The sequence below is a fragment of the Hippopotamus amphibius genome, chromosome 5 (assembly GCF_030028045.1).
Source record: "Hippopotamus amphibius kiboko isolate mHipAmp2 chromosome 5, mHipAmp2.hap2, whole genome shotgun sequence".
Lineage (NCBI taxonomy): Eukaryota > Metazoa > Chordata > Mammalia > Artiodactyla > Hippopotamidae > Hippopotamus > Hippopotamus amphibius.
The window spans coordinates 161,977,583-162,005,230 of NC_080190.1; the positions used below are offsets into that span (position 1 = coordinate 161,977,583).

Below are 27,648 nucleotides of genomic sequence, written 5' to 3' on the forward strand. Positions count from 1 at the left end.
ATTGCAGAGGCTCTGGGAGGTGGGTTCTTCCTAGCCCAGGTCACGCAGGAAGGAAGTGGTGGAGCCTCAGCTCCAGCCCAGATCTTTTGGCAGCAAAGCCTGTCTGCCTGCACTCTGAACTTTACTGCCTCCCTGCGACCCATACCTTCAGCCTGACACTCAGCATCCTGCAGGCCCTGGAGGTGGGTCTCCTCTGCCTACCACCTGTGATAGCCTCGGCATTCAGCCCTTTTAGATGCTCCCGGCTCAGGGATGAGTAATAGGCCAAAGTCGCCTGTGTTTTCTAGAATACACTGTACTACTTAACAAATAGCCTCTGTGACATCACGCGTTTCATAATTCTCCCGCGTGAACTTTATCCCTTTCCCATTGTCCTCCTCGCTTACTCTTGTTTGCACAAACACCAGGCTCCTATTGATTCCCCTTTTCCTTGGCACTGCTATCTGCTTTCCCGGGCATCACCCTCAGAAATGAGTACTCTCCGTGGGTTGGGTGGGTGCCTGGGAGAGGATGGCTCCTAGGCTCTCACCATTTTTTAGGGGGGCTGAGGCTGGCGTCTGGGCTTCTCCAGTGCTGGTTCTGCCCCGGAGGCTGCCTTCTCAGAATGGAGGCTCTGGGCACCTCCCAAGTCCCCACTTGCTTAGGGAGCACGGCAGACTAGGTGTCCCAAGCAGCTGCCCACAACCTAAGGGATGGATGATTTAAGAAATCTCACATCAGTTCTGAAGCTTGGGTTCCCAGCTGTTACCTAGCACTTCTGTTTAATGACCTCGATGCCTTCCTATCACTGTAGGATTAAGTCTCCAAACTGCAGTACTGTATTCATGACCTTCCATCAATGTTACCTCCCCTGGTAATGGGAACGTTACAGCCCGCATTCATGGTGATGGATGTTAGGGTTACGGAAGGCTTCCCCCACCTTACGTCCTGGGCTGTCACAGCAGCCCCAAGATGACGGTGGTTATGTATCGGGTATCTGACGAGCAGTCAGAACTCAACTGGCCAGTGCTAATGCCTCGTTTCTCTTATTTCACATGCCTTCCTCCATTCTCTCTCTTCCTTCAGGCTGCTGATCGCAGGACACCTTCTCTAGGGAGTTCTCCATGAGTGGCTCACTTGTCATCTTCATTGTGAATGTTTCTTGAGGACCGTGATAAATGCTTACATGGATTACATAATTTAACCCATAGCGAATCATTATTTTTCATTTGTTGTCTAGCTGCTGTAGGCATGACTTCCTTGTTTAACCAAGTATGTCTGTTTATAGCCATTAATATATCATATACTAATTACCCAGATATACAGCACTGTCTATATGGATATATAAAGTCATTATTGACATATATATCCATTGATATATCAATGTTTCTATTATATAAACAGTCATCATTGAATCATTCAACAGAGCTCCTTCCCTGTACTGGGTGCTGGGGGAATACAGATGAAGAATACGAGTCTCTTCCTTAAGGACCCGGGACTCACATGTTACAACAGCACAGGTGTTTGCTCATTCACAGCTCTCCTTCATCGATCGTAGCCTTGTCCCAGATTCGGCATCCTTGTCAACAAGGCAGCTGTCCCAACTAGGGACGGTGTGTTCTCCTGTCCTGGTCCTAAAGCCTTCATCCTGGTGGCACAGGGCCTGATCATCAACCATAAGAACCTTCTTGCTGTAGGTTGGGTTTCCTGGGACACAGATGCTGAGATTGAGGTTAGGAAGTGGGATGTTTATCGTGGGCTGCCTTTGGGATCAACAGCTGTGAAACTGAGGGGGAAGAAATCAAGCAGGGGCAGAGGGAGGAGTCGAGCTGTGAGAATAACTAACCGAGACCCCAGCCAACCCCCTGGGAGCCCCGGAGCTAGAATGGCCCTTCAGAATTGTCCGGAGTTGAGATGAGGATTGATCAGTCATTGTTATTGTTTGAGGGCTCCCTTGGAAGGGTATGCCACCTTGAGCAAGGCAGTGCCTTCAGCCAAGACAGTCTCCAAAGAGGGCCAACGGCCGAGGGTCATCTTGTGCCAGCATGTTCGGCAATTGCTTTGGATGGTGGCTGGATGGATTGATGGCTGCTTTGTTCACCATTCTGTCCCCAGTACCCAGCACACTACAGGCACCAGGATTTTGGGGAGTGGAATTACTTAAACTTTATGGAAACAGCATGATTAAGTCATCCAGCAAGTATTTACTATTTTAACAGTAATTTCTTAGTGTTTATTCTATGCCAGGCACCACTACTATGCTTAAGGAGTTTATAAGCTAGGGGGTTTGGGGTGGGTGGTAGTTCAACACTGGCTTCCTGGAAGAGGTGACATTCATTCTGGGGGTGTGACTTCCTGGAAGGTGGGCCCTGGCCCAGTGCTGGACCCTTGTTTCCTTGGCTCCCTAGGAGGTGGCTTATTGAGATGGAGAGTGAATGGGTAAGGGATGTTTTTCTCGGGGGGCGGGAGGGGGGGACTCTCCATCCAGCCCACCTTTTGGTGCACCTGTCCACCATGGGAAATTCCCTGCCCAGCCTTCGTCCACTGATGTTTGAACTCCCAGTCGCCTGGAACTTCCCCAGGGGTCCCATTGGCCCAGTGACTTTTGAGTAATTGGAGAGTGGAAGGACCACTCTTTTGAGCTGAGTGGAAACATATATTTTCTCCTTTGTGAGTCACCAAAAACTACAGCCCAGCATATAAGCCACCACGTAGTGACTTTTCTTTTCCTGTATGTAAATCAACTGTCATTACAGTTCAGGAAGTAGAGACTCTGAGCAAGGAGGGTGAGATGGAATCAGTGAATTTTAGATCTGAAAGCGACCTAGAGATTGCGCCGTTCAACCCCTTCCTCTGCAAGAGGCCCCAAGTGGAGAAGGAACTTACAAGGTCACCCAGCAGACTTGGAGAGAGGGGCAGGGCGTTGCACTCCCTGCAAAGCACTGGCCAGTATACTTCGCTGTTTCTTCCCAGCCCACTCAGCTCCCCACGGGGCACCAAGATGTGTTCCACAGCCTGGCATGCTGCAGGTTGTTTTTATCTTCACACGTCACCCAAGTGATCTGAGAGGCTTTTACCGAAAGCGATGGCTTTGATGTTCTGGGTGACAAGACCCAAGTGCAGTGGCAGGAAGGGAGGTTTTGGGGGTTGGAGAATCGAAAACTATTTACCTTGGGGTTGATTTAATAATTCTACAGCCCCGGGGTGGGAGGGGTGGTGGGAGGATGTTCGTAAGAGAAAGTTGAACACAAGTGCAGGTATGAAAAAGAGAGTTTGGGGTAGAAGCTCAAGAGGTGAAATGCTGCCATGCTTCAGGGAAAGCTGCCCGATAAGGCTGACCCTCCAGAAGCCTCTTCCTCCTCCGGCCACCACTGCTCCCTCTGTTTTGATGGGAGGATTTGCATGTCACTTTACAGTTTACAAAGCATTTTCACAGATACTCTCTTCTTCCGTCAACACACGGTGCAGTGCTGTCAAATGCGATCTGCCCCACGCTTGCAGCTTTTGGGGGGATGCTTGGCTGGGAACCCATGAATCTCTTGACTCCAGGTCCTTTCTTCATGGGACAGGAGTGGGTCCTCACTCTCCCTCCTGGGGGAGGGGAAGGGTTTAGGAGCTGTTTCCGGAGCTAGACTTCTGCGCTCCTAACCAGTCTTTCCCCTACAGAGGACTTGAGCACTGTCCCCAAGCATCCCATGCCTTTGTTTCTTGAGCTGTAAAATGGGCATCCTGAGAGTCCCCACCCCCCTCCTGGGTGGTGGTAGGACCGAGAGCACTGCCCAATTCCTGGCACTGGAGTTAGAGAACTGGGAGAGGATTACTTTAGGTGGCCTCCCCACCTTGCTTTCACAGCAGCTCTGCAGTTCCAGGGACCTATGGGCTGGTCTCTTGGCCACCAGATCTTACCACTCTCAAACGTAATGGGTGATGCTGCTCCTTCTGGGTCTTTAATCATCCTGGTCCCTCCACCTCTGAAAATAGGAGGATGTGGAGTGAGTGACAGCCGTGTACAGGGACACAGCATTGTACAGCACAGAGCTGCTCTTACTCAGAGCAGGCTCACACAGGAACTGGGTTGATTTCTTCTTATCCCTTTATATTAAAAACAACAACAAGCAAACCTTTTTGAAGAGATAAGTCATTCACAAGACAAAACGCAGAAGGGTTAAAAGAGTTTTCAACGAAGACTTCCTACCCATTCTGTCCCCAGACCCTTTTTCCTCTTTGCCAATGACACTGATGTCCCCAGTTTGTTGGGTCTCCCAGAGATCATCTCTGCATTGCCGAAACTCCTTGAAAAGGAAGATGTGTTTCTGTGACCACACCTCGAAACAGGTGTCGAGCATCAAATGCGTACAGTGCAAGGGAGGCCCTGGCAGGGAGAACACAGCACAGGGAGCCCGGATCTCAGCCCCCTGCAGCTGCATCGGGACCTCAGCATTACAGGGCCTGGGGCGTCGGCTTCAGGGACAGGGCTGGGTTTGGTGCTGCCTGCTCCTTGGCCTGGAGCGCCTGCTTCCCTGCTGCCCGTGGAAGTCCCGTGGATGCAGCCTGGGCTCAAATCCCACTCATTCACGCTCCGGATTAAACCCCAGGCAGGAGGCTGCCTCCAGCCTCAGTTTCCTGCAGTGTGGAAGGGGAATAACAGTAGAATTTGCCTGAAGGTTTCTTGGAAAGATCAGATGACTCAAGATGCAGACAGCTCTCCTAACACTGCCTGGCACATGGCAAAAGCCAGCCGTGGCTGCAGTGGTCCATGCTGCCTCTGCCCTCCTCTAGCCCCGCCTCCCTGCCCCAGCTTGCTGCTGGATGGCAAGGATGTGGGTCCTCTAAGCCTGGCTCTGGGGCGTGGGAATAGAAGTAGCCATTCGTCTTTCTTTTTCTTGGAAGGAGAGGCAGTGGTTCAAATTCAATTTCAGTTTTACCCTTTGTAGTATGCTACACAATAAATCATCACATGTATACACCAGGTGACTGGAGTTTGGTGGGAAAGGCTTATGTTTCGGGCCTGCGTGGATGGTCTCTACTAGAGCTTCCGGCCCCTCCTCTCCCACTCCTCAGCTCTTGGGCATCTTTTACTTGGGTGTGATTTCAGACTGGCAGAAAAAATTACAAGGATGATGCAAAAACTACTGTACGCCCAGAGTCACTGATGTTAACTCACTCTGTACCTCACCCCCTGCACACACACACACACACACACACACACACACTTTTTTTTCTGAACCATTTCAGGGTGAATTGCAGATATTGCCCTTTATCCCTAAACACACAAGTTCCGCGTGTTTGCTAAGAACATGGACATTCTCTTACGTAACCACAGTGTCATGATCAAACTCTGGAAATTTAGCATTGCTACAATTGTATGATCTAATCCACAGGGCATGCCCAATTTCATCAGTTGCCCCCGTAATGTCCTTTTGGACTGTTTTCTTTTCTGATTCCTGATCAGCACTGTGTTTAGTGGCCATGTCTCTTTAGCCTCCTTTTATCCTGGAGCGGTTCCCCAGCTGTTCTTGACCTTGACATTTTGGAAGAGGCTAGGCCAGGCGCTTTTGTAGAATGCCCCTCAGGTGGGGTTGGGGCCTTCATTCTTGAAAGCTCGTACCGTACCCCTTGCTTTGCTACATGTCCTGTAATCCTTGGTGGTGCTGCGTGGCTGGTCCACATTTTGTAGACGAGGAAACTGAGGCAGAGGGAGGTCACGTGACTGGTCCCTGGTCACATTCCCAGAAAGTGGCAGAGATGGGATTCAAATCCAGAACTGTCAGTCTGCCTGCCAGGCGGTAGGAATCATGACAGCAGTCAGACACAGAATAACAGAGTGTTAAGCATACACTCTGAGCCACACGTCATGTTCAGCATTCTACGTACACTGCATTTGTCCTCATCCCAGTCTCGGAAGGTAGCTGCTCTGACCAGCTGCCCTGACCTACAGGTGATGATCAGAGAGGTGAAGTAGACTGCCCAGGGTGCACAGCTGCTAACTGCTGGGAACCAGCTCTGACCCAGACAGTCTGTGTCTGCCTCTGTGTATACGTGTTGCCGCTGCATTCAGGCCTGCTGGATCTCACAGAATCTGGGGCAAGCGTGCAAGCCAGGCTGGGGCCTTCACCGGCTTTGCTGACCGTCCAGGAGAGGCACAGGAGTACCTGCGTTTATGTCCTTTTCCGGGGCCTTCTCCAAGGGGAGAAACACATCCCGAGGCTGGGCCTGCTCTCAGGGGCTTCCTGGGGGAAGCTGTCCTGTCCTCTGCTCCTATAGGCCCTGCAGCCCACCCCATGGTCTGTTTGCCGTGAACGGGTGGCATTTTGATGATTTCCAGGTCAGGAGTCCCCATGCAGTCACTCATTTCATGGCCACTCACTCTCTCCTGCCAAGTAGCCCAGGGCCCTGCCTATGGGGTGGCTGGTCCAGGCTGCCATCAGTGTGTCCAGGTGGCCCTGCTGCCCAGGCATCATCCAGGTAGCATCGGGGCCGGCTGCCCAGTGACAAGGTAGCCTTGCTCACAGTGGAGCTAGTAATTAACTACCCAGTACTGTATATCATACTCTGTGCCCCTTAACTTCTCATTGGAGAAAGGAAGATGGTACAGCCCCTTTTTTCAGGTTTGGAATGGAATAGACGCTCTGGAACTGTGACACACTTGGAATGCTGTAGGCAGAGCAAAGAAAATCCTGGCCGAGGGGCTGGGGTCTTGGCCCCCATCTGCCTCTCACTTCCTCGGGACCTTGGGAGTCATGGGTCTGCCTGTCACAGGCACTCAGGCTCCCCATTCATCAGAGCACAGCGCTGGGCCCCAGCAGGGATCTCCCTCCATCCTGAGTGACATCAGGGAGGTATTGTCAGCATCCCTATGAAAGCTCATGGCCCTCTGGTTCAGGTTCAAGTGTAGAGGATCTCCACCAGCCACAGAGCAGGTGAATGTCTGTCCTTTGGACAGAGTGTCAGGCCGGAGGGCCTGGGAACAGCAGCCCCCTCACTCTTCAGGCCCAGGCCCCAGGCACATGCTGCCTGCTGGGCCTCCTCCTTCCCCCCGTTCCCTCTTCTTCTGGGGTTGCCGGATTCCTGGGAGGAGCAACCACGCGTGTCCTGCCACCCTGTGCCAGGCCAGTCTCCTTTTTCCCTGACTTGTCTCTATGTGACTGAACTGCCTGCTGGGCTCTGTGTGTTGAGGCAGGGCTGTGACCTTCCCACTCTGTGACCTTCTCACTCTGGCCACCCTGGCCAGTCCAGGCCACCCTCCCCTCCATGCTGTGGCAGTGCACCTCTGGCTGGGCCAACTCCTGGAAGAAAGTTAGAAATTTTAGTTCCCTAATTTCCACGGAACATTGCTCCATGCGTGTGGTTTAAAACATTAATTAAAAACATTAATCAGTCTGGTTGCCTTGGAAAGAGGTTCTTTTTCTGCAGGAGCTGACATCCTGGTTCCTGCAGGCTCCTTACAAAGTGGGGAGGCGGTGTGAGCTTATACACCAGCAGTTCAGCCACAGATTTGCTGGTTGGCGTCAGGCAGTCTCCCGAGCCTGACTTTAGTTTCCACAGCTATAAAGTGGAGATGAGGGTCGTACCTGTGACCTGACCTCCTGGGGTCCTGGTAGGTGCTCAGTGAGGTCCGGGAGGATATTCCTTAGTAAAACAAAGTGTCCCATACGGGGTGTGCTCGTAAGTGGCACTGTTGTTGTGATTAATTGCATTCCCCTGGTACCTTGTGGTTTACAGGGCCCCTTTTGCATGCACTGTCTCACGTAATCCTGGCAGCACGACTGGGAGATGGAGTGAGTGTCCTCATCCATTCCATTTCACAGGTGAATAAACTAAGAGGTGAGAGTCACAGCCAGGCCTGGAGCTGAGTAGCTTTGACTCAGACCGCAGCTTTTTTTTTTAAAATAAATTAATTTATTTATTATTTATCTTTTAATTGTTTTTTTATTGGCTGTATTGGGCCTTTTTTTTTTTTTTTTTTTTTGGCCAAGCTGCATGGCATGTGGGATCTTCCCTGACAAGGGATTGAACCCATGCCCCCTGCAGTGAGCGCATGGAGTCTTAACCACTGGACCATCAGGGAAGGCCTGTGTTGGGTCTTAATTGCTGCACATGAGCTTCCTCTAGTTGCGGAGAGCAGGGGCTACTCTTCATAGTGGTGCATGGGCTCCTCGTTTTGGTGGCTTCTCTTGTGGCGGAGCACAGGCTCTAGGCACGTGGGCTTCAGTATTTGCGGCACATGAGCTCAATAGTTGTGGCCCATGGGCTCTAGTGTGCAGGCTCAGTAGTTGTGGCGCACAGACTTAGTTGCTCCACGGCATGTGGTATCTTCCTGGGGCAGGGATTGAACCCGTGCCCTTTGCATTGGCAGGCGGATTCTTACCCACTACGCCACCTAGGAAGTCCCAGACCTCAGCTTTTAATGCTATTTGCGTTGGCTTTACTTATTCCCTTAGCCCCGTGTACTGAGTCCCCACACTGAACAAGTCACGGAGGTGAGACAGGAAGAGGGGAAACCTTGTTTTTCCCCCTTATTGGGAGGAGACTAGAAGTCAGGGACCAGGCATTTGCGTAAGTGCGGTATGAAAGATAACTGATGTTTCTAAGTGTTTGTGACGCGCCAGGCCAAGTGCTAAGCTCTGCAGAGGTTCTCACTTAACACTAAGAACAAGGCTTTAAGATGAGAAACTGAGGCTCAGAGAGCTGAAGTCACTCGCTCAGGCTCCTCAAAGGACTTTTTCAGTCGTAGAACTGGGGATGTCAACCCAATTGGCATCTCTGACATGAGCCCACAGTCAACCAGGAAGCTGGGCTTCTGCCTTTTTTGGGTAATGAAGCGAATGCATTTCCACAATGAAGGAAAAAGTGCTTTCCTGGTCAAAATGCCTGAGAATCGTGGGAGGCTGCCCATGGCGGGAGTGTGGATGTGCTGAGGAGGGCATCTTTGTCAGCGCATGGCTAGTCAAGGGGGTCTCTCCGAGGGAGGGGGGATTTGCCCCTCCTGCTGGGAACTGGGACTCGGATGGATTAAACCAGTGCTTGATGGGAGGAGACAGGAACTCTCTGGGACTTGCAGAGCTGTTGTAGGTCAGTCCTTGATGCTAACACATCCAAGGGAGGAATGTGACAACCAGAGGGCCTCAAAGAGGCAAACTGGGGCCAAGTTTTTTTTTTTTTTCCTGGAGGAGAGAGGGAATGGATAGCGGGGAACCCAAGCCGTCTGGCCTCTTCTCTCTCAGCTGGGAGAGCAGCCTGTGTGTTTCTCCGTCTCTTCCCAGACTTGAGGGCAAATTCCCCTTCAGAACTTGTGAGCCTTCTTTCTCTTGAGCCTGTGCTCACGAAGCCCCATCTCCTTGATGATCTGCCTACCAAGATGCTGGGGAGCGGGATGGAGGTTGCAGGGGCAGGATGGAGGTCTGGAAGGGGAAAAGATCATCCCATTGTAAATGTGACAGTATGGCTTTCTGTGGGCGCCGCACCGCTGTGTCTGTGCCCTCCCAGATGAGCATTCAGCCCTGCTTCCAGGGATTTTGGGCGGTTCTCCCAGAGCTGATAAACCAGGGGCAGCCCCCGGTTCCCATTCCCCACACTGCTCCATCCTTTGGGCCTCTTCATGTAAGCTGTCTCCATTAGCAGTTAGGATAAGCGTCTCTGGCAAGGCTGCATTTTGGGCTCCCTGAGTAATGCGTGATGCCCCCTGATCACGTGTTACTACACGACAGTGCTGAGCGCAGATAAAGCTTACAACCAAGTTTGTCTGATGCAGCTTCCATGAGCCGTGTACTACCCACTGTCCGTGGAAGGGGTTGGGCTTCCGGAGGCTGGCTATTCTCAGAATGAAGTTGTTGGATATTTTTCTCCCTCCCCTCTACCCAGAATTCCTGGAATCAGATGAATGAAAAAGCTTTAGTGGGGAAGGAAGGGGACTGTGATTGATGGATGGGAGCTTGGGAGTCAGGAAAACCTGGCCATCTGTGGCCTGGCTTCTTATGTGACTTCTGAAATATGCAGCTGCCAAGACCGATCTCGTAGGATCAAATGGCTTCATATGTTCAAATGTCCAACACAGTGCTTGGCACATAATAGCTACTCAATAAGTGCCTGTTCTTCTGATGCTTCTCGTTTAGGCATGTAGTAAATATGCACTGCTTATTTTTTAAATGAATGAAATGTCTCATTATCGAATCCCTTCATGTGAGCACTGAGACTAATAATTCCCTTTTCTTGTATATTTCTAGAATCCTGTTACACCTGGGATTTAGGTGCCTTGAATCTGAAAAAATACATATCCGTTCAATACTCCAGAGGGACTTGAAAACTGTTCTTCCCTGAACTAAAGCTGGAATATCATGGGATTTGAAGAATCAAGGTAAAGGATTTTCTCCTCTTGAGCCTTATGGAACCAAAGATGGCGATTGGAATTGGTGACCTCTTGCAACACAACTTGGGGTGTGGTTTTTGACTGCTTGGCCCGGCTTCCTGTGCTTGGGAAGGTGGTCTCCCATAACCCTGATGTGCAGGACCCGGTTCGCAGCGTTTGGTCGCCTGGACCTTGTGCCAGGGTGCAATCCCTCTGTCCCCAGCTGAGGAAGGAGTCCACCGTCTCCTAGGTGACACCCCATGTTTTTCCTCCTGGCAGAAGGTGAGGATGCTCCAGCCATCCTGCTGAGATGTGTGGAGCCTGCGCTGGGGAGAGGACAGGTAGGTTTGGTGGGATTACGAGATCAGGTCAACAGACCTATGGGGGCATCTGGTTGCAATGTCTTTCTCTCTTCCCACCTCCCTGCACTGTGTGCACCAGCTTCCAAGTCTCAAGCTGCCTGGGGTAAAGGGTAAGAGGTTAAAACTGACGGCTTCAGACAAATCCCAGTTTTCCTGGCTTTGCTACTCACCTCGCTTAGCCTCCCCAAGCCTTGACTTCCTCATTTGTAAAATCGGATCCTGTTAGTGCCGTAGGAGGATGTTGAGGGTGTGGATGAGATGGTGGAGATAAAGAGTTTACCATGCTGCCTCTCATGGAGGAGGAAATGCTCTAAAATGGAAGAGGGTTTTTTGTTTGTTTGTTTTCAATTCATTAATTACACCATTTAGAGGTCCCGCCATGCAGCAGGCTATTTCCAGGTCCTTGGTCTGCTGTTCTTTCTGCCTTTCACCTGCCACCAAAGCTGCCTGGGAAACGGCTTGTGAATCACCTGCGGTCGTGCTCAGCCCCCTCGCCCCGAGCAGAGTTGATTACTCCCTCCACTGGACTGTAGCCGGCAGCTGAAGGCATGCCTTTATGATGCCCTGGGACTTCTCCTCCCCTCCCCTCCCCGTCCCCGCAGTGGTCCCCCCAGTCACTGGTGGGCTTGTTTAGAGCAAGGGCTCTTACACCCCAGGGTTGGGCCTCCCATTGTGGACGTTGGAAGAACAAGTGAATGAATAGTTGAAAAAGAGGACGTGGAGAGGAAAAGCCAAAGTGGGAACCAAAGGGAGAAAGTTTTCCAAAATTTAGAGCAAAGAATGAGGTCGGTTGCAATTCTTTTCTTCCGCAAGGTGTTGAGAAGAATAAGTAACATGATGGAAGAGGGAAAGAATGAGTCCTGCCACACATTGGAAGGCTCTGCAAGGCTGGAGAGCTGGGTGGGAAAGTGTGAACTGGCGAGAAGACAGTGAGGGGAGGCAGGACTGAGGAAGCAGCCGAGCACTGTGCTGATGTGCTCCTCAAGACATCTTTCCTCTTGTCTCACATCTTTTCGAAGCGCCCTTGTGTTTCTAACCTCCTTTGGTGGTGAGGAGCCCCATGGCCCACAGAGATGGAGAGCACGAGGCTTTGCCCTTCTGTCAAGGTGGGGGCCCTGACACACACAGAGGGAACAGTAAGTCCCCTACATGCAAACGAGAGCACGTTTCTAAGTCCAGTTTGTTCATAAGTCCAAAGAGTTAGTCTATGTACCCAACTAACACAATTGGCTATATAGTACCGTAGTGTAATAGGCTTCTTTTATATATATATATATATACACATATATATATACAAATTTATTTATTTATTTATTTTTGGCTGCGTTGGGTCTTTGTTGCTGTACGTGGGCTTTCTCTCGTTGTGGAGAGCAGGGGCTACTCTTTGTTGCAGTGCACAAGCTGCTCATTGCAGTGGCTTCTCTGGTTGTGGAGCACGGGCTCTAGGTATGTGGGCTTCAGTAGTTGTGGCATATGGGCTCACTAGTCGTGGCTCACGGGCCCTACAGCGCAGCCTCAGTTATTGTGGCGCACGGGCTTAGTTGCTCCATGGCATGTGGCATCTTCCCAGACCAGGGATCGAACCCGTGTCCCCTGCATTGGCAGGCAGATTCTTAACCACTGCGCCCCCAGGGAAGTCTTGTAATAGGTTTATAATACGTTCACATCTTGAAAGTTCGCAACTTGAAGGTTCGTGCGTGGGGAACTTACTGTACTCCAGCTTCACCAGGCATCTGGGAGGCTGGGCGAGGGACCCTTGTCCATTCTAAGAGGCTTCCTAGAGCGGGTGCTGCCTCTTGAGAGTCTGGGAAGATGTGTATGAATAAGACCTGCCAGGAGCTGAGCTGATGGTTACTGGAGAAGCCTTTCTGTCCTCGGGCGCTCGTAGCCCTGTGCACCCGCGTTCCCCATTCACCGTGACTTAACGGCTCATGCTGGCGTCAGAAGGCAGTTGCAGTGAGTACAGCTTGCAGGCCTTCCTGTGAAAGTGCTGCATGCCTTTTTTGGGCCCTCGAGCACTCAACCAGTCCTTGGGTTTTGTTTCAGAAGCCCACGCTCCTGGTCCAGGCCATCAGTTTGGGGAGAAGGGGTGTACGTAGATGTGCAGCCACCTTTTCTGGGATCCTGCCTCCCAGCAGCACCTGCAGGGCTGGAGTGAGATGTTCCCGTGTCTGGGGAAATGGCAGATGGGAGTCCAGTCACTGGGGTGGAAGATCTGGAAGCTGGAAGAACCGTCCTGTTGATGGAAGAAAGGCTTGGCAGGTCTGTCTGGGGGGGTAATGGGAGAGGAATTTCCCTAGAATTCAGCGGCTTCGTGTGGACCGAGCAGGAGTGGGTGCTGGGAATCTGAGGTTCTCAGTCCTGAAGGCGTCCCCAGGCAGAGCTGGTCTGTCCTCCGGGCTCTGAGAAAAGCCCAAGCATTTGTGCTTGTGCCTGTGGTTCTACTTGTTCTGAAGGCAAGGCTCTCCCACTGGGAGGCTGTCTGCCCTCATCCCTGCCTAAGAATCAGCTCACCTGGGCTGCATGCCAATAGGAGGGCATCTGTACCCTTCCCATCCCTGGGAATGTTTGCACTATTCTTGCCAAAACTGGGATTCTACCACAGAATCACTTCCCTCTCTCCCTGCTGCGATGCTAGGCAAGTCCTTTACAGCTCTCCACACCTCTCTTCTCAGCTGCAGAAACCAGCCTGAGGAAATGGTCAGTGAGAGAGAGCCCTTGTTGTTTGCTTCTCTCCCACCTCCTTACCTGCCTGGCTCCTGACTGTGTTATTCTGTCTTATCCCGGCCCCTCCTCACACCTGTGCACAGAGTTGCCTTCTTCCCTTGGATGCTCACCGTGCTTTTTGGACTCCCTCCCCTGCCTCCTACCGCACAGAGCATCTCTTGGGTCCCACCTGATACTCCCAAGCCAGCCCTCTCTGGCCTTTGGTGAGGGGGCATCCGAAGGCACCTGCCTTCCGGCCCACGGACACGTGCCAGCCCCAGTCTTTAGCCACAGGGTACATATGTCAAGGTTGCTTCCTTTATTCAGTGTCCAGAGTGTTTGCTGAAAGAACTCCGGACCCACTCGGAACTCTACCCTTGAAACAGAAACGGATTCTCAAAACACCTCTGCTACTGGCCCATTTTACTATTACTGTTTCTTGTGGTTTCATACTGAGGTTTTTGGCTCATTGCATTTGACCTGGAGTTTATTTTTAGTAATGAAGACAGAGTTCAATTAATGTCAAAATATGAGGGCAAATGCAGAGGAGGGAATTGTAAGTCTAGGGGAAAATGTGCCTAATTTTGTTTCTTCTGATAACATCTGTCACACCAGCAGATGCCGAGCTTCCTCGGCAGTGCCCGCGATGGGCTTTGCAGAGGTAGGGAGTCCGAGCCACCCCCTGAAAACGAAAGTGTTCCTGGGTCTCTTTCAGTCCAATTTATCCAGCAGCTGGCCACACAGATGAGTACCCACCGCTGTTATCATTATGGGTGATAATTATTATAATTAATATTAAAGGGCAGGCTTTGGAACCTTCCGTTCTTATCTCCCCAGTGGGTTTGGTTTCCTTCTGTCTCCAGAAGCAGCATCCAGTTTGCTCGAACATCAGCTCTTGTCCCTGCACTGGGAATGTTTTGAGAACAGGCTCTGGGTCTTGCTCTCGCTTTCGCCCCAGCTTCTGGCACCATGACAGGCGTACAGGACATGCTTGGGGAATGTTTCCTTGGATTGCCTGCATTTTTGGACACTGAGTTTGAGTTAGAAAGTCAGAAATCGTGCACAGAGTGCTCTTCCTTCAAGGGCTCCTCAGTCCGTTCTGGGATTTGGGGGAAACTAAACACTGTTTGCTTAGGACTTTACAGTTTATAAAAGTTCCTTCTTGTTCTTCCTTCTTTCTTTCATCCCATGATTGTTTACTAAGACCCTGCAGTGTTGCACTGTGCAGGGTGCCTGCCATAAGGGAGGGAAAACCACTGTTCTTGCTCTGGAGGAAGTCCAGACACAGAGGCTGGCTCTGTGGATTTCCGTTGTTATGGACTGTGTGTTCATGTCTCCCCAGATTCAGATGTCGAAACCCCAATCCCCAATGTAATGGTGTCAGGAGGTGAGGCCTTTGGGAGGTGGCTGGGTCATGAGGGTTGAGCCCTCAGGATGGGATGAATGCTGTTATAAGAAGAGACACGGAAGAGTAACGTTTCTCTCTGCTCCCCGAGCTGTGCGGACACAGCCAGAAGACGGCCTTCTGCAAACAAGAAACTGAGTCGGCTGCACCTTGATCTTGGATTTCCAGCCTCCAGAACTGTGAGGAATACACTTCCATTGTTTAAGCCACCCAGTCTGTGATATCTTGTTATAGCAGCCTGAGCAGACTGGGGCACCTGTATTTCACAGATGAATGAACTGCAGACTCAGAGCAACTGTGCTGCTGGGAACTCCCTGCTAGTCGATGGTGGATCTTACCAAAGAGCGTGGATCTTCTGAATCCAGGCACCTGAACCTGCTCCCCCCGCCACCCCCCACCTGATCCGTGGGCGTGTCTGGACTCTCTCTTTGCTGCTCCTCGCTGCTCCATCTGTCTCTCCCTCCCCTTCCCTGTCCTCCCCTTCCCTCCTCTCTCTTTTTCTCTGCCATCTCCCTCTCCCCCTCTCCCCCTCTCCAGCCTCTCCCAGCTCTGTTTCTTCTGAAGATGAGGCTTTTTCCTTCTGTAGTGCCTTTTGGGGGAAGGGACCTGATGATAATGGAGTTGTGGTCAGGCTCCTGCCTGCGGTGGTGTTTGTCTCACTGAATCCACCTTCCCAGCGCCTAGTGTGGTGACTGGTGTAATGTAGCGATTCCCTCCCTCCCTCCCTCCCTGCCCTCTTCCATTTTCCCACTGTGAACCAGCTGTTGTGCCCAGCTATGGGAGACAAAAGAGTAGGTAGAAAATGTCCTGGGGGGAGACACAGTGTATTTAAATATCTGTGTTTGCACAGCGTTAGGGACTGGATGTTTGGGCACCCTCCAGATCCCGATTCTTATGCTGAAGCCCTAATCCTGAGTGTGGCTGTACTGGAATTAAGGGAGTATTTAGGTTAAATGAGGTCATGAGGGTGGGGCCCTACTCTGATAGGATTAGCATCTTTATTAAAAGAGACACCAGAGAGCTACCTCTCCCTCTCCCTCTCCACCTACCTCTCCCTGTCCCTCTCCCTCTCCCTTTCTCCCTTCCTCTCCCTCTCCTTCTCCATCTCCCCCCCGCCACGTGAGGACATGGCAGGAAGGCAGCTGATTGCAAGCCAGGGAGCAAGCTTTCACCAGACACCAAATCAGCTGGACCCTTGATCTCAGACTTCTATCCTCCAGAACTGTGAGAATAAACGTCTGTTGTGTGAGCCACGAAGCCTCTGTTACTTTGCTATGGCAGCCTGAGCTGACTAAGCCACACGGGGATGCACATCTCAGGCCATAGGCTGCAGGGTAGTTTGACTACCTTGGTCCCAAAGCCTCTCTTCTGGTGTTGAGGTGAGGCTGACACCTTTGAACCTTCCCAGTCCCATCTTTAAAACAGGGAGCCCAAACTGAGTTCTCTTGTCCTGCTCTGTCTTTATCCTGACATTCAGGGTTTCCCTAAGCTAGGCCCAATTCTTTGTTTTCACTCTTCTTCCTTGCTAAGACATAATTGGGTATATACCGAACTCTTCTGTGGTCATAGCACCAGGCTCCTAGAAGCAGAGGCAGCTCTGGACTCCTGGTCATGCTCTTTGTGATCCACTGGGCCACCTCCCTTTTAAGATGCTCTCCCCATGCCATAGGAGATTGTTCATTTCATTAGTCATTTGTGCATTCTATTGGTCAATCAATTTGCCTCCTGAAGTACTAAGCATTGGGTAGTCTAACAGCTCCTATTAGGCACCACTAATAAGGTTCTGTCCTTATAGGAGTAGTAGTGGTGTGTGTTTTGTATGCTGAAGATACTGCTACTAATACTACCAATAATAATAGTAAAAAAAAATAATAAGTCAAATGTATTATTCATAGTGTTTCCAGCACTTTACATACATTATCTCATTTGCTCTTCGGAGCATATGAGGAAATGAGGATTAACTAACGTGCCGAAGATGGCAAATGAAGGCATCTCCCCATGGAACGGATGTGAAGCACATACTAGTGCTTTGTGCTTTTGCATGATTTCAAGCTCTTTTTTTTTTTTAACTTGAGGCTAGCATTTAGAAGCTTTTCACTAATGAAAGGACCATTTGCTAAATTGATGTAAGTGCTGCACATCACCAGTAACTCCATCCTGGTATGTCTCTCTCTCCTGATGTATCTCTTAGTGCCTCTTCCAGTAGTCCCCAGACGCCTCCTGTTCCCTCCAGGGGACCTCCCAGCTTGGCCTTTAGGTTTTCTCCAGGGTCACCGATCCTCTTCTGCTCCCCTGGGACCCAGGTTTACCTGGGGAACTGGACAGAGTCTGAGATGCAGCAGGTTTTATCCTTGATGTGTAATGGAATGAATGACAGAGCCTTACGTGGCACAGAGCTGTCTAGCACCCTGGCTTCTTCCAGGGTGCGGGTGGCTTTCAGAAACCCCGAGCTGCCGAGGCTCTGGGTCCTCGTTGTTGCTCTCAGTGATGCCCGGTCTGCTGGGAATTCACATTCCTTGGCTCTCAGCCCTCTTCTCTCCAGTTCTGTCCTTCTCGTGCAGTTGGTTGTAATGGGTGCCTTTATGAAGAAAATGCCCATTGTGGGATGCAAGGCATCCGGAGGATTTTTTTTCCCCCTCCAAAGACGAAACCTTAAGACTAAGGGATCTACCTGTCCCAGCATCATACAACGTTTGGCCGCAAGGACTCAGAGGGGCATTTTTCTGCTGTTGAAAAGCAGAGACACTTGGCTTCATCCCTGTGGGAAATCAGAAGGAGGACCTTTAAAACATGTTGGGTTAAGGAAAAGTTTCATCACGATAGAAATAAGAGGAAAAAAAGAAGAACCAATCTTTCACCCTCCCTGAGCTGGCTTCTTCCCCTGAGTTATCAGCCCTACCCCTGCTGAAGTCGGAGGGAATTGGGAAAGTGAGTGGCCATGGGCCCGGGGGTGGGGTGGGGGGGTGGGGTGGCAGGGGTGTGTGGAGGTGGGAGGGGCACTGCACTGGGAGCAGAAAGGAGATGTGAGTCCAGGTCTCTCTGCTTTGCTTTGCCCCTTGCCAGCCCTGAGCTGGGATGAAGGCTCTAGGCACTTCTGAGCCTTGGTTTCCTGTTTTGAGGACCTAATGACTTGGTTGTCTGTGACTCATCTAAGTCACCGAAGATGGTCCACCTAAGGGCACTGAACTGAGGAGTTCATTGGCCATTGGCTTTCGAGTCTTTGAGCCTCATTTTCCTCAGCTCTAATTGAAAGCAGAAGATTGGATGGCTGCCCTGGTCAGTCAGTCCCTCCCAGCTTCCACATTTCACTTTCATGCCAATTCCTTTTTCAGGCTGATACAATGTTTTCAGAGTTTAATGGGAACCGCAGTCATCATGAGGAGCAGAAATTGAAGGAAATATTCCAGGTGTCATCATTTTTCACCTGTACCCCTACACTTCCACTCCCCTGAACACATTCATCACACGTTTTTGAAAACAAACTTTATTTTTAGAAGAGTTTCAGATTTTACCGTGAAATGGTGCCGGTAGTTCAGGACCATCCCGTGTATCCCTCACCCAGTTTTCCCTGCTATTGACATCTTACATTAGCCTGGCACATTTGTTACAGTTAGTGATCAGTATCAATACATTATTATTATTAACTGCAGTTTATACATTTTTTAGGTTTCCTTAATTTTTACCTGATGTCCTTTTTCTGTCCCACCCTCCCTTCCAGGACACTATATTATATGCAGTTGTTATGCCTCCTCAGGGTCCCCTTGGTTGTGAAGGCTTCTCAAACTTTCCTTGTTTTTGATGACCTTGATAGTTTTGAGGAGTACAGGTCAGGTACTTTTAGAGATTGTCCCTCAATTAGGATTTTTCCAGTGTTTTTCTCATTAGTCTGAGATGATGGGTTTGGGGAGGAAGACCACAGGGGGTAAAGTAAGCTTGACCACCTGGCTCTGGTACTGTTTGTTAGATTTCTCCACTGTAAAAATACCTGCCCCCCCCCCCCCCCCCCACTTCCTCACAGTACTTGGAAGGATGTCACACCTCTGGAATGGGGCATTTTGTTCCTCCTTTTTTTTTTTTTTTTTTAATTTGTTTATTTTTTGGCTGTGTTAGGTCTTTGTTACTGTGAGTGAGGCTTTGTCTAGTTGTGGTGAGCAGGGGCTACGTTTCGTTGCGTTGCGCGGGCCTCTCAGTGCAGTGGCTTCTCTGGTTGTGGATCACGGGCTCTAGGCACATGGGCTTCAGTAGTTGCAGCACGTGGGCTCAGTAGTTGTGGCGCATGGGCTTAGTTGCTCCGCATGTGGGATCTTCCTGGACCAGGGCTCGAACCCGTGTCCCCTGCACTGGCAGGTGGATTCTCTCTTTTTTTTTTAGAACTTTTATTGAGATACAGTTAACATACAATAAACTGCATATATTTAGAGCATACAATTTGGTATCCCAATCTCCCAATTCATTCCCCCCCAACCCTCCCCGCTTTCCCCACTTGGTGTCCATATGTTTGTTCTCTACGTCTGTGTCTCTGTTTCCGCCTTGCAAACCGGTTGATTTGTACCATTTTTCTATAGTCCGCATATATGTGTTAATATACGGTATTTGTTCTTCTATTTCTGACTCACTTCATTCTGTATGACAGTCTCCAAGTTCATCCCCTGCGCCACCAGGGAAGCCCCCATTTTGCTCCTCCTTGATGGTGAAGTATCTACACAAGTTATTTGGGATTCTCCGTGGGAGATTTGTCTCTTCTCCCTCGTTTATTTATATCCATATGGACTCGTGGATATTTTTATAGACTTCGGATTCTAATTCAGTATGACTTTATGTTGTTGTCAACCCTTTTCAATGGCTTTGGACAGTGGGAGCTTTCTCAGTTGGCTCCTGGGTCCTTTTGATGTACTCCCATCATTGTGGGAGGGGGTTTGTTTATCACTTTTTTGAGCATTTGTTTACTTTCTGGCATGACAAGATGCTCCAGGCTCATCTTTTGTATTTCCTGCCCCAGACCTAGAATCAGCCATTTCTCCAAGGAGCCCTGGTGTGCTTTGTTGGAACACGGTATCAGAAACCAACATACAGGTGCAAGTCGTGCTTGTTGCTGCTGAGGTGTCACTGCTCCTAAGCCTTCTTAGCTGGCAGAGCAATGAAATAGGTGTGTCTTAACCCATGTTTATACCCATGTGTGTAAATATTTCCATAGGTATCCATCGTATCTCTCTCTCTCTATATATATATATATATATTTTTTTTTTTTAAAGATCCTTGTTTGATGCAAGGGTTTTGTGTTTTTTTTTAAATTAATTAATTAATTAATTAATTTTATTGGCTGTGTTGGGTCTTTTTTGCTGTGCATGGGCTTGCTTTTAGTTGCGGTGAGTGGGGGCTACTCTTTGTTGTGGTGCACGGGCTCCTCGTTGCCGTGGCCTCTCTTGTTGCGGAGCACAGGCTCTAGGTGCGTGGGCTTCAGTAGTTGCAGCACATGGGCTCAATAGTTGTGGCTCACGGGCTCCAAAGCGGAGGCTCAATAGTTGTGGCGCATGGGCTTACTTGCTCCGCAGCACGTGGTATCTTCCTGGGCAGGGATCGAGCCCGTGTCCCCTGCATTGGCAGGCGGATTCTTAACCACTGCGCCACCTAGGAAGCCCCATCATATCTATATTAAGCCTACCAGGCATTCATACTGATGTTCCAACTCTAATCCATTACTACTCCAAACACTTTTGAACAGACATTCTTTTTGCCCACGTTGGTTGGCAAGAAAGAGTGCTGAATGGTGAGTTCTAAAAGTGCACATAGGCAGAGAGCAGTGGGGTGAAAACACTGGGTTTCTCCAGTGGGCAGTGTGGTCTCACGACCAGAAGTCAAGAGTTGGACACAGTTGGACGGAAACTCAGAAACATGTACTGCCTGGAACGCTTGCAGATCAGAATGCTGTCAGACTTCTGTCCTCCTGGGAAGCCTTTCCCATTCTCCCTCCCGTCCCATGTTACTCCCGCTGTATACCACCCCGCACATACTCCTAGAGTCCTCTGGGCTTATTACCCTGTCAGAAATGTACCCACTTCAAAAAAAATTCTCTGCCTGTCCACTGCTCCCAAGTAGACCACATCCTTGAGGGAAGCACTGCATCTCGCAGGCAGTGCTTTGCACAGTCTCCCAAAACCAAAGCAAGATTCATCCATTCAGTTTCAGAGTTTCTTGGGGGAGTAAAGCAGTGGACAAGACACGTGCCCCTGCCTTGTTGGAACCTGATACACACCAAAGGCAAATGAAGCAATTGACACACAATGCAGAATCCCCTACCTCCTCTCCTTTTTGGCCAGGGGTCTCCAACTCAATTGTCTATGGGGGCCAGGCAGGCACTATAAATAATGATGTGGGCCTAGTGGGCAGGCAGTGGGGACTTGTGGGCAAGTGGAAGGTGCATGGCTGGTGAAGAGCTGAGCATCTGGTGTGACACACTGGCCTGGCCGCCCAGCTCAGGCCAGCATCCTGCCTGACGGGCCGGAGTCTGTGCCTGACTAGTCCTTCCTAAGTTCTTTTGACTAAATGCCCAATATAAAGGGGGCGGTGCCCAGTCCAAGGCCGATGATCAAGGTCCTGAAGAACTGCTGGCCTAGCGTGGCCAGATCTGACTGGGAGACTGGCAGCTGGGGAGGTGGGAGAGTCTTGCCCCTTTCTGTTCATGTCCATTCATTCCTGGCTATCACTGCAGCAGCGCTTCTCCCCCCGGCAGCAGCACTTGGTCCCAGTGTCAAAAGTTGCTTCCAGTTTACAGGGATTTTTTTGGTCCCTGACTCCGGGAACCAGCCACATTGGCCACTCTAGAGATGACACCCCCAACCAGGGCTGCCCAGGGCCCCCCCAGACTTCTCAGTTCTGATAGCCCTACCCCGAGCCCCATCCCTAAAAAGGTGTGCTTGCTCTCTGCAGCCGCTACTTCTCGGATACCTCGGAGTTGCCCTCTTGTCTTTTCAGTAAATGGTTCATTCTTTATCTGAAATTCAACGGGTATGTTTCCTCTTCCCATGTTGAACCTTGATTAATATGCAAGGTGTATTTCTGTATTTCCTACCCTTGTCTTTTTTGCTCAATTGAGCTCAAAGCAGGTTTCCAAGCCTTTGAGGCCCAGACTGCCACCCTCCCCCACCGCCCCACCACCCACCTGCAGCCCCGTGCCCGGAAGCTCTGCGTCTTACGCTCACTGCTTGCTGGCTTCACCCCCCGCTGCTTGCCCACAACCACGGGCCACTCCCGGGGGGCTTGCCAGTGGCCCCTTTCCACAGCCTGCTGCGTCTGGAGGTGATGCTTTGGGTTTTCCACGATGAACACCAGTCCCCAGGGTATGCCGGGCTTCTCTGCGTCTGCAGGGGCGTGTGCCCGTGCTGGGTGGAAACAACCTTGTCAAAATAAACCAGGCCTGTGCTCACAGGGGGAAGTAAGGTTGGCCCGAGGAGAAAACGTGGGCTGGGTGCTTCTCGGGGGGTTTCCTCTGTACCGGGGCCCTGCAAGAGGCTGCCTCTGCTGCACTTCCTGGACCCCTCTGGCTCCCCCGTGGCCCCCGTCAGACCCAACAGTCTCTTGCTACCTCCCCACGTTGAGCCATTCACTGAACAGTGTGCCTCCAGACCAGCTCTTCTGCCATGAGTTTTCCCTTTTGCTCTGAACGCACCATCCTGACTTGGGCCATCGACACCCCAGTGCTGAAACTTCATGATTTTCAGGGTCCAATGTGATTGATTATCAATCACGATATTCCTCAGGAATTCTCATCGATCGTGACCATCGTGATGCTCATCTCTATCAAACGCTGGCCTCTGTGAGCTGGACGGACTTATTGGGGCTTGTATATTAGTTTGCACGGGCTGCTGTGACAGAGTACCACACGTTAGGTGGCTCGGGACAACAGAAACGTATACTCTCACAGTTTTCCAGCCTAGGAGACTGAGCTTACAGCAGGGTTGCCTTCCCTCTGAATATTCTAGGGAGGAATCCTTCCTTTCCTCTTTTTTACCTTCTGGCGGTTGTTGGCAATCCTTGGCCTTCCTTAGCTTATAGTTGCATCATTCCAATCTCTGCTCACGTGGACTGCGCTCCCATGCGTCTGGTCTAGATTTCCCTTTTCTTGTAAGAATTAGGTCCACCCTAATCTGACCTCATCTTAACTTCATTACTTTTGCCAAGATCCTATTTCCAAATAAGGTCACACTCACCAATACTGAGCGTTAGAACTTCAGCATAACTTTTGGGGGGACACAGTTCAACCTGCAACAAGGATATGAAGAAAATGTTACAACGTCTGTTTTTGCTTACTTTATTTCTTTCCTATAAAGTGTCATATGTTTTATAATAATATAGGCATTTCTGTATATAAATCATAAACAAACACGTATGCAGATACTGGAAGCTATGCTCCATCGTGAGTGATGAGGACATAGTTTAAAAACAAACCAATCAGGCCACTGGTCTGGTTTATGGAGGGCCCAGGTCTTCATCAACCTTAGCTGTCATAACAAAATACTGTAGATTGGGTGGCTTCAACAACAGAATATTTATTTTCTTACAGTTCCGGAACCTGGGAAGTCAAAGATAAAGGTGAAGCTGGTTCAGCTTCCGGTGAAAGCTCTCTTCCTGGTTTGCAGACTGCTACTTCCTTGCTGTATCTTCACATAATGGGGGGGGAGGAGAGGAGGCACTAGCCTTCTGGAGTCTCTTCTTGTAAGTGTACTGATCCTGTGGGATCAGGGCTCCACCCTTATGACCTCATTTAACCTTAATTACCTCTATAAAGGTCTGATCTCCAAATAAAGTTACACCAGGGATTGGAACGTCAACATGTAAAGTTGGAGGAGGACCCGATTCAGTCTATAGCAGGTCCCGTCTTTCTGATTTTATTATATAGTAAGATTCCCTTGGTTCTTTTGAATTACAACAAAAATTTAAAGTCTGTTATTGTAGATGGATCCTCACTTTAGTTCTAGGTACACCTAGTTTTTATCCTGGCTTTCTTATGCCTTTATTTTTATTCTTTAATGTTATCATTAGTAGCTTGGGCAAGTGAAGTGCCCTTTCTGAGCCTCACTTTCCACCTCTGTGACACAGATGATGCCTACTTAGAGAATTGTTTGGGAGGGTAAGTGAGGTCACTAGGTAGGTGCTTAGTAGCTGTTAGCAGTTTTCCTTTCTGCTCAGACCTTACTCTTCCCTGCCCTCCAGCAACGGCTGCCATGCCTCTGCCCAAGTAGGGTGGGAGAGTTTTTTTATTTTTATTTTTATTTTTTTAGAACTTTTATTGAGATACAGTTAATATACAATAAACTGCATATATTTAGAGTGTACAATTTGGTATCCCAAGCTCCCAATTCTTTCCCTCCCCCAGCCCTCCCCGCTTTCCCCACTTGGCGTCCATCTGTTTGTTCTCTACATCTGTGTCTCTATTTCCGCCTTGCAAACTGGTTGATTTGTACCATTTTTCTATAGTCCGCATATATGTGTTAATATACGGTATTTGTTTTTCTCTTTCTGCCCAAGTAGGGTGGGAGAGTTTTGAGGGGGTAAATCCTTAGTCCTGGAATGACTCTCGACAGCGTTGTGTCTGAGGCTTCCTGGGCCCTGTCTGTCTTTCTTAGCCCTTGCGTTTATCATCCAGCTGTCTCATCTGCGCTCACTGTCAGTAACATCATAGCTTTGCGACTGAACGATCATTTGGGTTTTTGCACGTGGATTGTCCTGACTCAGCCTAGCTTGTAAAGCAGATCTGTGGGATCCAGCCCCCATGCATACAGCAGGTGATCAGCGCCTGCATTTGTTGGTTTTATCAGCTGGGGGAGAAGGGAGGGCTTTGGCTTGGGTGCCAGCCCTTCTTCACGTTCTCACCTTTGTTCATCTCAAAGGAGGCAGGTGATGGGATGAACAAGCTCTCCTGCTTCCCCTCACTGCTCACTGCCCATCTGTGGATGGCCCAGGGCACGGCCAGCATCAAACAAGGTAGAGAGGGGCCCGGTAATGTGGTCACCAGAAACATGGGCCTGGAAGTCACGTAAACCTGGTGGGAGTCCTAAGCCTGCCGCTTACTGATAACCAGGCCTTGGGCAAAATCTTGGTTTTCCCTTTTGCAAAATGGAACTAATAACAGTACCTGTGTTATTAGGTGGCTGAGAGGAAATGAGCTAATGCGTGTACACCCCTAGTACAGTAGCCGTCCAGACAAGGGGGAGAGGCCTGGGCTGGGAGAACCACGGCTCTTCCGATGAACTCTAAACCAGGCTTCCAAACACCAACTACCTCTCTCATCCCGCAACTGTGTGACCCTGGCCAAGTGACTTTCCGCTCTGTCGAAGTTTCTGCTCTTTCTTATCTCCAAAGGTTAAAAATGCTTTCCTCGAAGTTACCTTGATGCAATTTATATAAAGTGACATGCAGCAGGTTGAAAAAGATAATCATCATTAACAAGTTTAATAGGGAAGCCTCATGACTGTGTTTGTACTGTGTTAGACTCTTAGGAGTTATAATTGACATCTGCAGCTGAGGCCAGGAGGGGCTTGGAGCAAGCTCAAGCTTTTTAAGTCATTCTCAAGTAGCAAACCTATATGGTATCCTGCAGATAGATGAGGGTCTTGTCAGCTTTTTTTAGGGTATTTTTAATAAATGTACCTGCTGTTGAGTCCTCCTTGGCCTGGAGCCCTGACCTTGTCCTCAGAAAAATCTCCATGTCTAGATGCACTGGTGCTCCGAGTTCTCCTGCTGTTCTCCCTGCATCTGCCCAGGTGCTGACCCAGCCGCAACTAGCTTCCTTTGCTCCTGTGTTAGGCGTTCTGGCAGGTTGCAGTGATGAATGTTGCTGGCACAGGGAAGTGCTGTGGGTCTCCTGAAGTGCTGCTGGGTGGAGATGAACTGGACCAGCCTCACTGAAGGGAGATTTGGCAGAACCTTCAACATTTAGAGCGTGTGCACCCTTGGACCCGGCAGCTCCCCCGCCACTCCAGTGAATCTGTCCTCTAGAAAGAGTAAAACACATTTCAAAAGATGTTCATTTCACAGCTTTGAGAAAGCAGCAGAAGCTGGAGGACAGCCTCACCGATTAAGTGTCATACTCAGCAGTCTGAAGAATGAGGTTTTGTGACCATCTCAAGGCTAGACCGGGAGGCACGTGGTGCTGGCTTGTCCCATGACGGGTGATGCTTACCTTGATCACTTGATGAAAGCGGTGTCTGCCTGGTTTCTCCACCAAAAAGTTACTATTTCTCCCTTTACAATTAGTAAGTATCTTATCAGGAGATACTCCGTTGCTATGTAAATATCATGTTTCTCATCATACTTTCACCTAAGTAATTTTAGCCTCCATTGATAATTCTTGCCTGAAACTGTTATTGTTGTTATTGCCAGTGTCTGTTTCCATCATCAGGTCCCCATTTATCAATTGGAATTCTAATGTAAGGAAGAACTTTCCTTTCTTTTCCATTAAATTCAACGATTTATATCAGTATGAACTCATAAGTTCTTATTTTATTACGTTGCTTATAGTCCATGACTGCAGCTTTTTTCCTCAAATATTCCTAGATTTGGTCGTTGGGATGCCCTTGAAGTTGGGTTCTATGTGCTTCTGACGTTTCCGCATCACTTTTTGAGCACTGCCTTGCTTTCTGGCATCACGAGATATCCCAGCATCATGCTGTGCTCTCCCTGCCCCAGCCCTGGAGTCAGCCATCACTTCTGTGCTCATCTTGCCAGAAGTGTGTAACCTGCATTTACTCTAGAGGAAATACCAGACAAACCCAAGTTGAAGGACATTCTGCAAAGTCATTGGCCACTACTCTTCAAAAATGAAAGACAAAGCAAGACTAAGGAACAATGCCGGATTAAAGGAGCCTGAGGGGCATGATGACTGAAGGCAATATGTGACCCCAGGTTGGCTTCTGGGTTGGAAAAAGACATTATGAGTAAAATTTGAGTAAGGTCTCTGGGTTAAACAATAGGATTATATTAATGTTAATTTCTTGATACTTGATATTATAATGTGGTTACGTGAGATATTGATATTGAGAAATTGCAAAGCTGTGGGAATTCATTCTGTTTTTAAACTCTTTTTGTCAGGGTGAAATTATTTCAAAATGAAGAGTAAAAAAAAAAATTTAATACAAACAACTGAGATGAATTTATACATACTAATATGGAAAGGTGCCCGTAATCAATTAATTGAAGAAAAGTTGCAGTATTTTTGATATAGAATTAACCCAGCTTTGTAAAAACAAGACAGAACAAAATAGTACACATGCATATTTGCACATGAGAGAAATTCTGAGAAGGGTATGAATTTCCTGTTAACACACATTTCCGGGAAATGCGATTGGAAGGTGTGAGAAAGTAGGATCTTTGTGATTTTATTTTTTAAACTAAGAGCATATTTTAATACTATAATGGGAAAGTGATATGCATGTGGTTTGTGTGGGGGAGTGCGCGTCTGCACGTGAATGTTTGGTTTGATGTGTTCCAGCCAACGCAATTTCTGTTGCGTTTCCCTCCCCAGGTAGCGCCCTGCAAAAAGTCTTACCCCATGGACACGCACCCGTGTTTTGCCCCACTGTCCCCTTTCTCACTTCTGATCCTTGACAAAGACACAAAGGGAGCCTGCAGACCACGCTGCTTGACAGTGATGCCAGCTGCCCCATCTGACCTTTATGCAGCGAAGCTGGCAGCTGTTCACTCTGGTACACTTTAGAGAGAACTTTATTCCTAAGCGTGTATCCTTTCGGTCTCCCCAGAGGAGTGTAAATTAGAAATCTGCCAAGTGACAGTCCTCATATTTGCTCCTCTAAGGAGCAATGACTCGTTAAGTGGTACTTGATGTCTCTAAACCC

General features: G+C 49.4%; 1 long non-coding RNA gene across 11 annotated transcripts in view; it reads left to right on the top strand.

The window, feature by feature from the left end:
• Nucleotides 1-27,648, top strand: part of LOC130853477 (uncharacterized) — a 191,423-nt gene that overhangs the window by 92,722 nt on the left and 71,053 nt on the right. For 8 of the 11 annotated variants that reach the window (XR_009053785.1, XR_009053778.1, XR_009053775.1 and 5 more), the window contains one exon: nt 10,203-10,665. This is a non-coding gene — a long non-coding RNA (uncharacterized LOC130853477). Of the gene's footprint in view, nt 1-10,202; nt 10,666-12,732; nt 12,949-27,648 lie in introns of all 11 variants that reach the window. The other 3 variants (XR_009053783.1, XR_009053779.1, XR_009053777.1) reach the window with 3 other exon arrangements.